The sequence below is a fragment of the Tursiops truncatus genome, chromosome 3 (assembly GCF_011762595.2).
Source record: "Tursiops truncatus isolate mTurTru1 chromosome 3, mTurTru1.mat.Y, whole genome shotgun sequence".
Lineage (NCBI taxonomy): Eukaryota > Metazoa > Chordata > Mammalia > Artiodactyla > Delphinidae > Tursiops > Tursiops truncatus.
The window spans coordinates 47989980-48007214 of NC_047036.1; the positions used below are offsets into that span (position 1 = coordinate 47989980).

At 38.1% G+C, this 17235-nt stretch overlaps 1 protein-coding gene and 1 long non-coding RNA gene across 2 annotated transcripts in view; both read left to right on the plus strand.

Annotated features, from left to right (window-relative positions):
• The window catches only part of ZSWIM6 (zinc finger SWIM-type containing 6), a 203989-nt gene that overhangs the window by 33864 nt on the left and 152890 nt on the right, over positions 1 to 17235 (plus strand). The gene's annotated exons all lie outside the window — the stretch shown is intronic.
• LOC141278280 (uncharacterized) overlaps positions 1 to 17235 on the plus strand; it is a 55640-nt gene that overhangs the window by 6985 nt on the left and 31420 nt on the right. Inside the window, exon 2 of the long non-coding RNA XR_012330702.1 lies at positions 1 to 17235. This exon is cut by the window's right edge and continues 31420 nt beyond it. This is a non-coding gene — a long non-coding RNA (uncharacterized lncRNA).

Below are 17235 nucleotides of genomic sequence, written 5' to 3' on the forward strand. Positions count from 1 at the left end.
ATTCCTGTGTTGTTCTGAGACCTGAAGACCCAGTGGTTTTAGTAACAAATGTGGCAGCCCTGGTGAGCTAAATCTCTTATTCCCTGTTATAAACTTTATCTTATATAACAACAAAAAGGATCTTGGATCATAGGTAAGTGAAAGTCCGAGTTACTATTGCAGAATGAAACAATCTCATCATTGGATTAAACTCAAGTACATTCTTTTAACATGTGCTAATAAGTGAGCATTCTGTGTTAACTACTATTTTATATAATAGCTAAAAAAAAAAAAAAACCTCAAAAGTTGTTGTAATAAATGTGTGCTTTCTGGTTGGCTAAAATTGAGTCTTCCTGGCATCAGGCTTAGGTGACTTGGAGGTTAGGCGGAACTTATTTGGTTTGGGCACCCAATTCTTTCAGAAACATTTTAATATCTTACAAAGGTATCTTTGGACTTGGACAGCCCTGTGTATGTCTGCTTACTTGATTGGTGATTTGTGATTTTCCTGACTTCGGGACATTAGTTTTTCCCCTTGTATATATACCTCCTCAGGCACAGATCTGTATGCTTGTGTAAGAACCAGCCACCTTGCTAAATAAGGTACAATTCCTGTCTTCTTTCAGAAACTGTTAGTCTAGTAGGGGAGACCTTATTAAGATTTAAAATATTATTAAATATGAATTTTATCTAATAAAGTTATTTTATAGATTAAGCAAGAGTCAAGTGGTTTAAGTGGTTCTTCTTTTTCCATCAAAGATTTTGTTAAGCATTTAGGTTGCTAAATTTTACCAAAAGACTAGAAAACGGAAGCTGTAGCATAAATGAGGTAATAAAACACTCCAGCTTAAAACTCAAATGGCTATCCAATTGCATTTAAAATAAAATAACTAATGAAATAACTTCTAAGGCCTAAATAAGTTGACAGGTTTTTTTTTTTTTTTGCAACTTCTGTACACTGGAACTTGGATCGTATAGAACAGATTATCTGAGGCGTCCTTATTGTTAGACCATTATTTTTCACTTTTGGAAAAAAAATGTCAAAGAACACTCACATTTTTGTTCTTATATTTTAAATTTGCAAATGCTTTGTGAACCACCCATTTTTCAAAGCTTTATTAAAATAATAGAAGTAATTAAACCACATTATGAAAACATTTGCAAGTTAGTGGGGAAAAAAATCAGTCTATACTATCACGTTAACCAACCGTAGTCACAGTTTGAGTTTTTTTCCTTTTAGTAATTTTTCTTTGCATTAAAAAAAGAGTTTCTAAAATCTGTACGGTTTTATATCCAGCCCTTTTTGGTTTGACATTGTATGAAAAGCATTTTTCATGTTCTAAACATTTTATAATTATTTATAATGACCAATGGATTTATCATATTTTACATGACGTTTCTCTTATTTTGGACATACGGGTGGTTTCTAGGTTTTCACTTTATGAATAATTGTCAGATGAGGAACTTTGCACGTGTGCAGTGAGCAGCCCCCTCTACTCTGTTATATTTTAATTTTTTTTTACCTTAGTATAGAACTTCCAGAAGAGGAAACTGGGGGCCAAAGGGCATGTGGATGTTTTTATGGCTCATTTTGTGTAATGTCAAACCGCCTACCAGTTTCAAATACCTCTTACCAGCTCTAGATATTACCATAGTTTTATATTTTCGCCAGTTTTAACAAGTTGCCAAAAGTTTGCCATAAACAGGTTACCTGTTTTAATGTGAAAAATTTGGGTTACTGAGGAAATTAAATATTTCCCCACATGTTTCCTTATTTGTCACATTTCCTATTTTATGAATTATATTCCTGTCCTCCTCTTCACCTGTTGGGGAAGGTCAGATAAAGGGGCACAGTGGTGGAGAGCATGTGCTCTGGAGACAGGAGGGCCCAGTCCACACCTCGCATCTGCCCCAGGAATGGGGAATGTGGGCAGGTGCTGGTACCTATCTGAGATTCTAACTGCCATTTGGGGACATTTGGAAGATTTTTTTTTTATTTTTAGAAATTCAAACTTTTTTTTTTCCACTGTGATTTCTAAATTTAGAAGACTTTCCTGACCTTTCCAGAAGTTTAATACTTAGTTTTATATTTTTTTCTAGTTTAAAAATTCTTTTATCTCCTTCACTACCTAGATTTTATTTTACATTTTAAACTCTTTTAAAAATGATGACTTTCCCAAGTGTCTGTTCTTACTATGAAGACATAACTCACACTGTTCAGGAATGAGATTTCTCATGTCTGAAATTTTAAAATTGGCACTGTTATTTGTAGTACAACTAAATGTTCAGCAGTTTACTGGGATGATGATGTTGCTAAATAATATGTTTATTGCTTTACTTAAATTGCTTTTATTTTAGAGGGAACCAGGTCAGAATGTATTAGGTATATTGGCTAGTGTTTGGCATGGTGATTTATTAGAGTTTGGATATTATAAACAGTTTTATTTGTTCAGAAATAGGTGAGATATTTATCTTTGATTTTTTTTTTTTTTCTAAAGATGAGTTTTATATAGGAATCTGCACCTGGGAATCACATGGCCTTGTATACAGTTGTGTCCAGGGAGCAATTAGGAGGGCAATCTGTTAAATCTTTGCCTCAAGGCAAAACCATTAGGTGTGCTATGTATGAGCCTCAAGGGGTGTAAATAACCAAACCATTCATGTAATAGTCAGTTTCCTTTCATTTCAAGGCATCTGTAAAACCTTTAATCTGTGGAAGAATCAGAGTAAGTTGACCTATTGGATCCACAGATTATTCTCCCTTACCTGATTATTTTGAGAAAGTATATTTCAGAATTTACGAATTACTGGTAAACATTAGGCATATGAACTTAGAATTCCATTTTCCATTTTGATGTGAGCATCCTAAAGTTCTGTTACGATTTAAATGTAAGCAGATGGCTCTTAAGAAATCATTTATGTCTGCATGAAGGCTGTTTTTGGGTTTTTTGTTTTTGTTGTTTTAAGGGATTTATTGTTAAGTTTTTTGTTGTGATTTATTAGAGATTATCTTTAGGGGCAAATAAATGCCGGTTACAGATGGCTGAGTTTTCTCACTACCATAAGATCATCCTCAGAAATGAGCAGCGTTCCAGTTTTTTTCCTGTATTAATTTGGGGGCATTATTGAAAGGAAGGAATTATTTGTTTCCCTTAGTACTAGTGTTCATAAATACCATTTAAACATGGGCAAATCTCTTCCACCTTAAAAAACAAATCCTCCTTTGACACAGAACTTTCCTGTTCCATTCTTTTCCTCAGTGACCTCCCCCCACCCCCATATTCAAATTTCTTGAAAGAGTGATCACACTCTATTTCTTCACTTCCCACTTCACTCTTCAGCCTCCTGCACTCTGGTCTCTGTCCCATCACTCCACTGAAGCTGTCCCTGTTAAGGGTACCAGTGTTACTAAATGCAGTGGGCTCGCTCTCCTTGTTCTTCATCTTATTTGACAGCACAACAACACTCAACAAAGCTGACAACTCTTTGTAGTAACACAGTCTTGACTTTCATAAAATCCGAGCTCTCCTGGTTTTTTTCTTACCTCTCTGGTAAGTCCAGTCTTCTTTGCAGGGTCACTTTCCTCTACCTGCTTTTCTGGGCCCCTTTTCTACTCTTATTTGCTCTCAAAACTCCGCATACCAGCTTTAAATCTTTACTTCTGAGCTCTAGACTCCTGTTGTCTACCTGTTCAGTAGATGTCTTCACTGGCTTGTTACACTTGTACTTCAAACTTGTTATTTCCTTCTAAATCTGCCTTTCCCTATATGTTCACTAGTTCTGTAAGCGGCACCACCGTACATGGAGTTGTTTAAGCCCGGAAATCATCAGTGTCTTACCATTTCTACCTCTTGGATATCTTTTTTTTTTTTTGCGGTATGCGAGCCTCTCACTGTTGTGGCCTCTCCCATTGCGGAGGCTCCGGACGCGCAGGCTCAGCGGCCGTGGCCCACGGGCCCAGCCGCTCCGCGGCATGCGGGATCTTCCCGGACCAGGGCACGAACCCTTGTCCCCTGCATCGGCAGGCGGACTCTCAACCACTGCACCACCAGGGAAGCCCCTCTTGGATATCTCTTAAATGAATTCTTTATTCATCACTGCTGCTACTACCCTAAGTCTAACCATCATTGGTCTGGTTCACTGCAATAACTTTTTCTCTATCTACCTTTGCCACACTACAGCTAACCCAGCCTCTGTACTGTACATAAGTGATTTTTAAAAAGCAGTTATGATCATATTCTTTCCCTATTTAAAATCCCTTTAAGGCCAAAGTCAAATTCTTTCTGTCGTTGCTCATGATCTGGCCCTGCCTACATCTTTAATCTCATATCCCCCCCACCCTTGAACAGAGAGAACACGTTTCTCTTTTGATACCTAAGATTTGTAGCATTAAAATTACAGGATGTAGTAGACATGAATGTTTTAGTTTTAAAATATTACTTATAAAAATTATTGTTCTTCATTGTTATGTATTCTTTATTAATATGTAGGCAGCCCAATTTATGCATACATGTCAGATGAGGTAGTGTATATTAAGGTGTTTGTAAATTATAAATATTAATGTAAAATACTTTTTCTACTTTTTGCTCCCATTCATCATTCCTTTTGCTTCCATCTACATGATGATACAATGTACTGTACATGTGGTAACAATTCTATAGGAATGTTGGGGGTAGAATGAACATGATTTTCCAATTTAGAGTGTCCTTTGAATTGGAAATTAGGAAACAGTCCATAAAATAAACTATTATGATAGGAGTGATGTGCTCAGAAGAAAAGGTTGCTTAGACCCTGGTCTGGATCATCTGTAGAGGTCTTTTTCAGTTCTTTACTCCTGTGTCTTTAACTTTAATTTTAAGAAAACATATGGTGACCATGGAATTTTTTATTTATATTTAATTTATGGATAAACTCAGTGAATATGCTATTTTAACAGTACTTATGGCATTCATACATTTTGCATACAAACCTTCTGGCTGCAAGAGGAAGGTTAATGCCAAACACCACTATTAACTCTCAGGAAGACCATCGTCTTGTGATTGGAGACATACTAATATGAAATATGATTGTCCTAGCTGAGTCATGAATCACACCATTCGTATGCGGTGGAACAAAGTTGCCAGGTTTTAGGGTTGTTTCTTAAAGGTAAGTAAGCTCCCTAAGTTTGTCTGTAAATTGGAAATGATCCCAATAAAAACGCTAACAGGATTTTTTTTAGGCTTGACAAACCAATGCTAAAATAAATATAGGAACATGCATACAATAATACTAGAAACATCCTGAAAAAGAAAAGTAATGAGAGATGAGAACATCCTTACAAGATATTAAAAGATATTGTTAAGCCACATTCATTAAAACTGTGTGATGAAGGCAAAATGCATAGATTACAGATCAATGAAATAAAATATGAAACCTGGAAAGGGACCCCCAAAACACACAGGACATGATAAAATTGGCATTTCAAATCAGTGATGAAATTTATTCAGTAAATGGTAACTGGGGAGCCATCTGGAAAAAAATAAAGTTGGATCTATAATTCATACCTCCACCAGAATGAATTTTAAGTGGATAAAATTTTAACTTTAAAAAGCAAAGTCACAAAAGAAATAGAACTAAATAGGGAAGAAGAGTTTTACAATTTAGAATGGAGGTTTTTCTAACTTTGACCTAAAATGGAAGCAATAAAAGAAAAATATTTATAAATTAGACTTAAAAAAATAAAAATTTCTGCATATCAAAAACTAACACAAGTGAAGTCAAAAACAAGTTGAAAAACATTTACAACTCATCAAAGATAATGGGCAAATTTCCTTCATGTGTAAAAAATTCTACAAATCAATAAGAAAAAGACCAACAATTCAGTAGAAAAATGGGCAAAGGATATATATGAAGATTTCACAGAAATGAGATACCACTGGCTCTAAATCTAAAGTTGCTGAGTTGCTTATATAATACAGTATAGTATTGTACATCACCCATACCTCAGTAAAAAAATTAAAAGGAAACAAAGTTCCTCAGTTTGTAAGAGAAATGCAAATTAAAATTGCACCAGATGCCATTAAAAAAAAAATCCTGTCAGATAGATAAAAATAAAATAAAATAAAAATGTAACACATTATTAGCCTGGGTGTGGGCATAGGCACTCATTCATACATTGCTGGTGGGAGTATAAATTGGGACAGTCTTTATGGAGGATAATTTAACAGCATATGTTAAAATTATAAACACACAGATCTCTTTGACCTAACAGTTCTACATCCAGGAATGTATTCAGGATCTTATGCTAAGTTGAAATGAAGTAGTTTATTGAAGCATTGTTTATAGTAACAATAGTAACTACATCTGATAGATAGTAAACAAAATTAAGCCTGTTTGTGTGATATTTAAGATGAGAAATTGGCTTTGTTTATTCTTTATGACTTTGAATAGCCTTGGAACTATTTTGTTTTGTCACTGTTCTCACACTAGGTTTGGTATAGCTTTAAATTATTCTCAGAATTTGGACCGTCTGTGGGGCTCCAGAAAATGTTCCTATCGATTAGCAGCTGTAGAATGTGTTGTTTTTTTTTTCCCCCACCATATTTAAATCTAGGTTTTGAAAATACTAGTACTGTAGTATCCATTCACTTTTCTTAGATCTTCAGATCTTGACAAAACTGAGGGTATTGAGTGTATTGCATCAGGGACAACATCCTCTGTATAGACCCTTGAGTCCTTTCTGTGTGTCAAGTCAGGAGGTGGAAGTGCAGGAAATGTGAGCCAGGTAGGGTTGTCTGGAACATGGTAGACATTCAAGAAATGGTGGTTTATTGGAAAATGTTGACTGGAACCTAGGGAGATTATACTCCTGTGCACTGACCATTGAGTCTACTTTGGTGATGACTTTTGCTCTCTTTGGTTTTTGTCTCAGTGATTACCAGCTCCTGGTTTAGAATTATTATTGCAATCATAAACTCCTTCATGTGTTCATAAAAACTTACTGTTCCTTATAGTATGTAATAGATATATTTGTAGAATGAATCATTCTAGGACTTACTTTTATATTTAAAGAATACCATTGAAAATTCTTTTTTTAAAGTGAAAATCATCTCCAAATTTTTCTTTTGCATATGGTGATATTGAATTTACTTTTAAAGTAAGGGTACGGGGCTTCCCTGGTGGCACAGTGGTTGGGAGTCCACCTGCCAATGCAGGGGACACGGGTTCGAGCCCTGGTCTGGGGGGATCCCACATGCCGCGGGGCAACTGGGCCCGTGAGCCACAACTACTGAACCTGCGCGTCTGGAGCTTATGCTTCTCAACAAGAGAGGCCGCGATAGTGAGAGGCCCACGCACCGCGATGAAGAGTGGCCACCGCTCGCCACAACTAGAGAAAGCCCTCGCACAGAAACGAAGACCCAACACAGCCAAAAATAAATAAATAAAGATAAATAAATTAAAAAAAAAAAGGGTACATCTGTCCTGGACAAAGACTCAAAGTAACTAACATGGTGATTCATGTCATGCCTTCATCTTAAAGTACGAAGGAAGTCACACACATGCCTCAGTGGTGAGCAGTTATCTGTAGTTTATTTTGTTCTAGTGTGTGACATGTGGCCTCTTGGCTGTGGAAAACTAAGTACAGTGTATTACTCATTGGAGTGATATATTTTCCGCTCTTGTCCAGCTGGAACTCTATATAGTTAACTTTTTGAATGCCATGAGAAGGGCTTTTTTTCTCCTTTAGTAATTGAGGTATTCCTGCAGTGTGGAGTGAATAGATCCCTCCATCACAGTGCATTATGTCATTTACTGTGTGGATAAATGTAATGCAATCTATTCAAAACAAATGTAAAATTTACTAGGGTGTTCCATGTATAAGTGGAATGTAGATATCTTTCTTGATATAACAGATGGATGAAGTTGGTTGCAGTTAACATGTGTTATACTAGTAAAGGTCCACCTGCTAAACTTTTTGTTCTTTGTTAAGGGATAGAAAGTAGAGTAATACAGATATGCGAGGAAAATGAGAACTGGAATGCAGGCCAAAAGATAGTCTGTTGCAAATGAATGCTCCTAAGACTAAGTAGCATCGTGTTCCTCTGACAGACCAGCGTGGCTGGTGGTGGTTGGTGTCCTGCATGCTGTCTTACACGCATTCTCCTCGCGACTCATAGCTGCCAGTCATTTGGCGATAAAAATAGCCAGAATACATATCTTTTATATTTTGGAGCAGAAAGAGAGAATCCTTTTCATCTCAACTTTTCTCTGATATTTTTGCAGAGGAATTACGTGAGTACCCTACTGCCCTTGCCTTTGGCACTCTCATCAACATTCATAATCTCAAGAGGTGTATTTTTATTTATGATCAGGTACTTGTCTTTAGTTACATAGCAATCAGTGTCAAAATTAACTGGACTCTAATGGAGTCAACAGTTCTCTCTTTAACAGTTTTTTCAGTTTCCCCAAAGTGCTACACCATAAGCAGTAAAGTCATGATGCTTTCAATAGAGAAAGAAATTTGGTATTTGGGGTGAGTGGGGAGAATGAAGGGAGCCGATTTGCAGTGAATTGAGATACAAGGTGTCCAGAAAGTCAGGAAATGTGAGTTAGACTTATTTTCAAGCAGCATGTTTTACTTTCAAATAACATGCTCAGTATAATTTTCATTAACCTCCAGACACCTTTCCAGGTGATGTTTCTCTGAATTCAAAGGAATGGATCCAGTTCTTAATCCGAAAGAAATATAGTAAGTATAGTGTTTCCAAAGTCTGGACACACAGGGAAAATAGTGTGCTTATTTTTTGAGCATATTACTGGAAAATGTAACTTACATACTATTTAAAAATAAGTTTATCTTATGTATTTATTGATATATGTATGTATGTTTGTTTTACACACTATATTTTCTTTCTGTTTAGGATTTCTTTTCAAGTTTCAGGCATAGTACCACAATAACAGTCCAGTAAACAGACTAGGCAGCTGACAAGCAGTCACCTCCCGTTAGGGTCAAGATCTTCTGGGCAGCTTGGAGCTGCACCTTAAATTTAGGATGGTGGGAGAATAATGTGAGGCAGATGATAAGAGTGGAGGACAGTGTGGCTGGCTTTCTTTTTACCCTACCGGCTGGCTGTAGTCATAATTGAAACCTCCATCTTGTTTTGAGAGAATGAAAGCCGGGAAAGGTTGATAACTGTAGCACATAACAATATTATTTTAACATTTCTTATTTATATATACATATATATTTTTTAATATTTATTTGTTTATTTGGTTGCGCCAGGTCTTAGTTGCAGCGTGCGGGCTCCCTAGTTGTGGCATGTGAACTCTTGGTTGTGGCATGCATGTCGGATCTAGTTTTTCTGACCAAGGATTGAACCCAGGCCCCCTGCATTAGGAGCGCAGTCTTAACCACTGCACCACCAGGAAGTCCCTAACATTTCTTATTTTAATCTGGTACCTAATGATGTATAAGAACTTTTTCTCATATATGCTAATAATGCCTTTGTGGTTGGTTTAAGTAATATATCATCTTATTTAGAAAAACAAAAAAATGATGCTAAAATCAGTAATATTTCTGAGGAAAACTATTTCAATGACACTTAAACTTTTTTATTTTTTCCAGTTTAAGGATCAGGTTTTCCACGTTAAAATGTTGCTCTCCTTGCTAAAACAGAGACTATCTGATTTTTATTGATAAAAAGTCTTCCAAACTCTGATGACAAGTTTTCAGAACCAGTATGGTAGTGAAAAGTGTACGTAGCTCTGCAAGTCTGGGCAGGGAGGAAAGACTGTTCAAATAGGGTGAAAGAATACCACCACCCTCACGAGGCCTCATGAATAGTTGCCTTAATATTGTACAGTTGAATCCGAATTCATGAGGTTACAGGATTTAGAAAATGTTAAGATTGACAGGTGGCCAGTTTGGCAATGGTGGGTATGGAACTCAGGTGTTGGTGGAATGACTGAATTTAGATGGATGTTGGAAACTGTGTGTTCCAAAAGCTGCTTAAATTTTTAGATCCATTGAGCCACACGCGAATGGGTTTCTTTTCATATTTTTAACATTTTAGCCTTGGGTAAATCTTATGAGGAACATCTTGTAGTCTCGGGATTTGACTAGGTGGTCTGTGTGACCCCCTGCATCTCTAAGATGAGTGCAGTCTCTCATCCCAAATGGTAGAACACTGTGGACGTAGGATGCACGTTTACTGGTTAGTGGTGTTTGGTATGTTCTGTTCAAGAAGGCAGTTACATATTTTGAGAAAAATTTTCATCAAATTTACCATTTCATCAAATGATTAAAAATAGAAAAATTTTAGTGTTCAAAGGAGTTTGCCCAAGGTAGTCTGTACTGCTGGGTTGTCAGGAAAATGCTTAGTTCTCTTTTGAGTTTTAAACCATCTTTATAGATGGCCACAGTGGAGGCCTAACTATTTTAAGAGAAACGTGATGATGGGAAAAATAATAAAAGGCATTATGATTTAATAGCAAGAACACTTGTTTTGTAGTTAGGCAGATCTGGGTTTGGATTCTGATTCTATCCCTTACCAACTTTGTGACCTGGGAAAGTTATTTAACTTGTCTGGTCCTCAGTTGCACTAACTGAGATAATATATGGCTAGTATTTAGGCCAGTGCACAGGCACTTTATCAGGGTTAATGCTCTTTTCCTGCTTCATTGTTTCATGATGAATGCACGTATTTTGTACATAACATACTGTCTCACATAACCAGGCCCAGTAGTGTACTCTGTTCCACCATTGACAATCCACCTAGATCTTGGTTCTTTTGGGAGACTGCTCTCAGCTGCTGTGCCCCAGGGGCAGAGGGCTGTGCATAACTGTGCTAGCCAAGGTGATCATGCCCACTTCACCGGGGTTTTATGGAGCAGCCAGCCTGGCTCTCTGTCTTTCAAATAGCAAACACCACAGACTGTTGGTGCCTCGTTGGATATAATTTATTGACAGCTCCAGATATGGGGGTTTGCACTTAGACTCAGGAGAGAGCCCTGCTCATAGCCACGACACTTGGAGTGGTGGGCACAAGTAAGGCACAGGAGATTACGGGAACAGTGGCACTGTGGCCCAGCAATTGAACGTTGCTAAGGATGAGAAAAATCTCAAGCTAAAGATGGGAAATATTTGAGGCCCAGTCTGCACTTGGCTTTCATGTATCACGTACTAATTGAGAACACATTCTTATGCTTTGAAGTTCTGAAAGCTCTCCTGTCTACATTCCAGATTGATGTCTGTCTGCCTTGAGTTTGCCGGTTATTTAAAGTACTACATCAGGGGGCTTCCCTGGTGGTGCAGTGGTTGAGAGTCCGCCTGCCGATGCAGGGGACACGGGTTCGTGCCCCGGTCCGGGAAGATCCCCCATGCCGTGGTGCGGCTAGGCCCGTGAGCCATGGCCACTGAGCCTGCGCGTCCAGAGCCTGTGCTCCGCAACGGGAGAGGCCACAGCAGTGAGAGTACCGCAAAAAAAAAACAAAGTACTACATCAGGGAAACACAGACCTCTGAGAGACCTTTGGTTTATCCCCTGTACATGAGTGGGCATTTCTCTTCCTGCTTCTGAGTGGTTCTGCCTTTGTCTTTGTGCCTTGGTAGGTGCCGCCCACCGCCCCACCCCTGCCCCCACTTTAAACAAGGATTAATACTTCCCTTTAGTTGAACTGGGGCTATTTTACATGGATTGGTGATTGTAAAGCTTTTTCTGAGCAGGTGTGGTGCAATGAATAGTCTTTTTAATTTCATTTTTTTGGATTTACATTTTTTATAACCTCTTCTGCAACAAATGGTGCAACTCCATGTCCACACTCTTTCAGTCAGTAGTTATGGTTTTTCCATACTTCCCAGCTGCTTATCATGGGCACAGCTGACAAACCAGAAGAGCCTTTCTAGTAAGGTGAGCTGAGCCGGCGTTCAAGTAAGACAAAGGACTTTAGTATAGAATTAGGGCTTTGACAAAGTGAACAAATGCAAAGGCAGCTGGAAACTTGAGTGTTGCTAATCAGGAATATATTTCGTGATTCTGAAGTTTCCATAACGTGTGTATGTAAAGAAAAATAATCCAACAACTTGTGGGTTAATAGATTTTCCTGTTTCAGAATCCATTTGTGTGGATTTAAAAAATGTTTTTCATACCTTTGAATATCTTACTTTCTCAAAGAACATTACTAGCTCTCATTTTCTTATATTTTTGTATTACAACAAAATTATGATTTACTTTTGAGGCTCTTTACCCATTTGCTCTTGCCAAATGCCCTCTATTCAACCCAATTACGGCAGATCCCTTTATCTCTAGTTGCTAAGACTCTAAGGAAGCATTTGCTTTTATTGTTTTATTTATGATATTGATAATGAGCACTCCGTAGAGTTCAAAGGGGCTTGTACTGATTATTAAGAATGTAACTTCTCTGCTGGTAGTTGCTTGTATCCGAAACAGCTTTCTACAGTAGATAGGCCGTCTGCTTTTGGGAGAAATCTACACTTACCTTCCAAATCAGCAAATAGGTAATATCAAAAATAAGTACAGTAAGTCTGCTACTCCCCCAAAACAGCATATTTACATAAGTTGCCTGAAAATCAGGATTGTGTCCCTTCCATGTTCTCTTCCATGCCTGATGCTGGAGAAACTTATGATTATTTTAATTACCATCGCTGCAGTATTAAAAGTAATGAAATATTTTAAATGTAGGAAAGAGTGAAAAAGGGCAAAACAGCACTTGTGAGATTTCAAATGTAAAAGTTATGTGGTAGGAAAGTCCTTTTTCTGTTAATTGGGTGCTTGTAACAGTCTATACTCTAAAACTGTTAAGGCAGAAGCACTTCACATGTTAAATACTCTACAGATATATTTAAGATTAGCTTGAATTAATGGCCTGTCAAAGCTACTCTTTGAAAAACAAAACAAAACAAAAGCGCCTCACAAACTGTCTCTTCCTTTTCCTTTTCTTGAAAGATGGAAGAGGGAACAGTTCACATTTTACATCTTTACTTGATGGGTGTAACTCCTTGAAAAACCACTCTGAGCTGAAAAGTTCCCCACACACCAAAATGTTTTTTCAGATGTAGGAAACATTTTGGATTTATGCTGTCTTCTCAAATTGGGAAATAGTTGGAATGCTTTAGAGGTGACAGTCTTGTTCTAGGAGAGGTTCAGTTGAGGTACTCATGGAAAACCTTCTGGATGATGATGATGATGATGATAGTAATAATAGTAAGAGTCATTATTATTACAGGAAGTGCTTCATACTGTAAGAGCTTTACATATATTAATTTATTTAAATTAAGAGATACATAAGGAAACTGAGGTACAGACATTAGGTAACTTGCCCACTGTCACACACCTGGTAAATGAAAGAGTTGGAATTTGAGCCCACATAGTGGCTTAAAAAATTTATGCCCTCCACCACTTTGCTGTGTAGTGACTGAGAGGCTTTAAGTTTTCTTGTGTTGGAATTGTGACTTTGGGTATTTTGCTGCTAGGAAACCTTAAAATGGAAACCAATACTGTTTTACACAGAAGTGGGAATAATTGGAATTGAAATTGGGAAATTCTGAGTTTGGTTCTGTAGTCAGCAAAAAGACTGCCTTTATTTTTTGAATCATTCTAGATCAGTGTTTATTCTTTGTCACTTGAATATCTGTAAATGCATCTTGGCATACTGGGATACTTGTCCCCAAACTCCTGGGGAGGAGAAATGAGAGAAGAGACAAAAGGCATGAAAGTCACCATCTGTCAGTGAAACTTTAGTCTGTTCTCCCACCCTTGAGGCTTTCTCTCTGGTTCCTGTTCTGGAGAGCTCCTCCCATCTAGTTGGGCTCCTCCCTTGAGGAAGGCCCTCCTCACCTGAGATTTGTCGTGGTACCACACTTATCCACTGAAGTGGAAGTGTGCTTTTCTTAGAACTTTAACAGCTCTTCAACTTGATGGAGAAGTTAGGGAAATGAAAAAGTCTGCAGTGATTCAAAGACTAAATGTATTTGGAAACCATCTTGTGGAGGAAAGAAAACCCAGTTGAAGAGTCTCAGAATACAGTTTTGGCATTTAAATCCATTCTGTGTCAGTCTGCTCTGTGACTGTGTTGGTCTTCTGTGCAGCTTGTCAATGTTGTCATTACAGGTTATAGGGAGTCACAGATGTATCTTGATGCAGACATGCTGGGCTGAGAATAATTTCTTAGCCACATGCCATATATGCATTAGCCTTGATGTGCAAAAGGTGCATGTAGTTTTTGATCTGGAAACCAAAAAAGCAAGTGTTTGACCAATCTGGGGAATTTCTATAATGAAATGTGCCATTAATGACATTTCCTGAGGGCATCTGCAGCATGAGGCAGAACTGAATTTTTCTTTCTTTTTTTCTTCCATCTTTTGCTACAGAGCTCCCTTTCTTCCTCATCTTTATTTCCTATCTCCTTTCCTTAACTCTGTTGGCCAGCCTGCCTGCCAACCTGCCTAAGTATAGTATGTCCTGCCTTCCCCAAAGAATTCCAGTGCAGCTAGTCTGCTGTAATGAAGAGAGTATGACAGTTCAGAATTCTTTACCATATTTATTTTTTAAAGTTTTTTTTTTCTTCTAGGGCTATTTATTTTGACTAAGAAGGTTATTATAATTAACAAACATTTCTTTATCCTTACAAACCTTTTATAAGGAGGAAGATTATTAGAATTCAGAAATAATGTGACTAACATTGTGCCCAAACCACAATTTTTGTAGCTCAGATATTTTCAGATACTTTATTCTTCCATCCTTATTAAAACTGAGCTTATGACAAAGTAATATCTTTCGTGTTTTTCAAAAATTTTTTTGAGTGAAAGTGTAAATTCTTATGCCCTGTGTTTCTTTTCCTCCCTTTATCTTTGCCTCGTGCTTTGGAGAGCCCACACATGATAAAACTTTTGTGAATGAGCATTGTCAGTTGGGGCAATCTCAGAAATTGTGTTTTCAAAATTTCTTGGCTTCTTTTGACATCCAGTAGGCTTTTCTAGGGCCACCTCTATTTTGCATATATTTTTCTTCAGTATTGTTATTCCCCTCCGTGGTTGACATGCTAGTGTTTATGCTTATTTTTTTAACTTTAATTTTTTTATTGATGTGTAGTTGATTTATGCCACTGTGGGGTTTTTCTTTTCTTTTTTTTCTTTTTTTTTTGCAGTACGTGGGCCTCTCACTGTTGTGGCCTCTCCCGTTGCGGAGCACAGGCTCCGGACGTGCAGGCTCAGCGGCCATGGCTCACGGGCCCAGCTGCTCCGCGGCATGTGGGATCATCCCGGACCGGGGCACGAACCTGTGTCCCCTGCATCGGCAGGTGGACTCTCAACCACTGCTCCACCAGGGAAGCCCTGCCACTGTGTTTTAACATTGAAAATTTGTTGAAGTTCTTCTTCCAGATAGAACTAAGAAACTATTTGAAGTTGATAGGGTGACTGGAGCTATATGTAAGGTATCCTTGTATATAAGTATTCTAGCTTTCAAGTAAGTTTTCTAGTAAGTGGTACTGATGAATTTGTAGTGATGAGTCTATAGCTATTTGCTGATTTCTCTGTTGTAGGAGATAGATGGAAAGCATGGTGATTGCATCCAGGCTAGCTACATACATGCACCTACTTGCCTTTCCCTCCCTTTTCTTTTATCCTGTAAAGCAGTATTTGAGATGTATGTGCACATGCTGGAGTATACTTTTCAAAAATAATTTTTTCTCATTATGTACAAGATCTGTGTTTCTGTAGAGAATTCAGACAATATAGAAAATTGTGAAGGAGCAAGAATCACAATTAACAGTTTGATAATACAGGAATGGTCACTGTCAACAGTTTGGTAATCGGCATGCATGTATACCCACGTGCATATATGCAAGCATACGCACATGTGCACCCTTGTGTAATGTGAGTGAAGTTATATCACACGTGCTATTTACCAACCTTTATTTTTTTACTTAATACTTTGTTGTGGTATCTTTCCATGTTAATGAATATGATCTTTTAAAATGGCTGAATTGTGTTCCATTTTAAGTATAGGTCATACTCTCTTTCTCATTACCGTTTTAATAGGTATTTAGTTTTCAGTTTTCCACTATTGTGAACAGTGCTACACTGAGCATATTGGTGTGTTCATCTTGCACACTTACATTTTAGGGGTAGATTTCTGTAAGTGGAGTTGCTATTATTCATTTAAAATATAATTATACTTTGTCTATGGCAGAATATTAAGAAATGTATAATTTTATAGGCAGCATTCCTAAAAAGCTGACAAATTTTGCCTTTAAGAACCTGAACTGTGCTCTTTTTGGTTGAATGTACTGAGCATCCAGACACACAGGGCCAAATGCTCCAGATTGCTGGACTTTGGGGTTCCTGGGCCTGGTTTTTGAAATAGCTTTTTTGTCTTCTTCGTTATGAAACTCTTTTCTCAAATGTGCTGCTTTTAATCTGTAGGGAGCTTGAAAACAAGATAACCAACCTTATCATATGATGTATAAAGTAAAAGCAAGCAGAGTCATTACCTATGGAGTATTCCAGTTACAGGGGTAGGATAGAGAAGTTGTTGATTGGTTGACGTTAGGATAGGTAAGGAATTTTTTTTTAGTTTGGTGCTATTATTTTATGTCCATGTTCTGCTGGATTAAATTATTTTTGTGATAAAGCAGCAATTTACTGCTGAATGTAGGAGGCAAGGCTATATAAAGTGAGATAAAAGGCAAGCGTTTATGATTAGAAAATTCCCTGCCTTCAGTTGGTGGAAGTGCTGGTGGAACAACTGCCCCTCACTCGTCTCGGCCTGGCACAGCCCACTCGTAGCATTGTTCCTTGGGGCAGTGTGTCCTTGCCTCTGGGCATGCTCCCTGGGCTGCCAGCCCACTCAGTGTCTTCTCCAGGGCTGGTGGTGAGGGAGTCAACCAGGACCTGACTGCTTGGGCCCTTGCAGCCCCTGCATGGGAAGAGATAGCTGAGCCTTGGGTTGCTGAGCAGTACTGATCCTCCCTCCATTCTGACTATTTGATTTGTGCCTGCACTGGTTGAGTACTGGGAATGCAAATCTGAGTCAGACTTCTTCCCTGTCTTCTGGGAGCTCACTGGGTGGAAAGTAAGATGACTTCAAGGCATGTAACTTGATTGACAGCACACAAAGTACACTCTGAGTAGTGTGTATGAGGGGGAGTTATCCATTCTTCCTGGGGATACGTGAAGGCTTCCAGAAGAGAAGGGGAAACTTGGAACCAGTGGTGGGAAATCAGAGGAACTGGCCAGGCAAATACGGTCAGGAGGGTG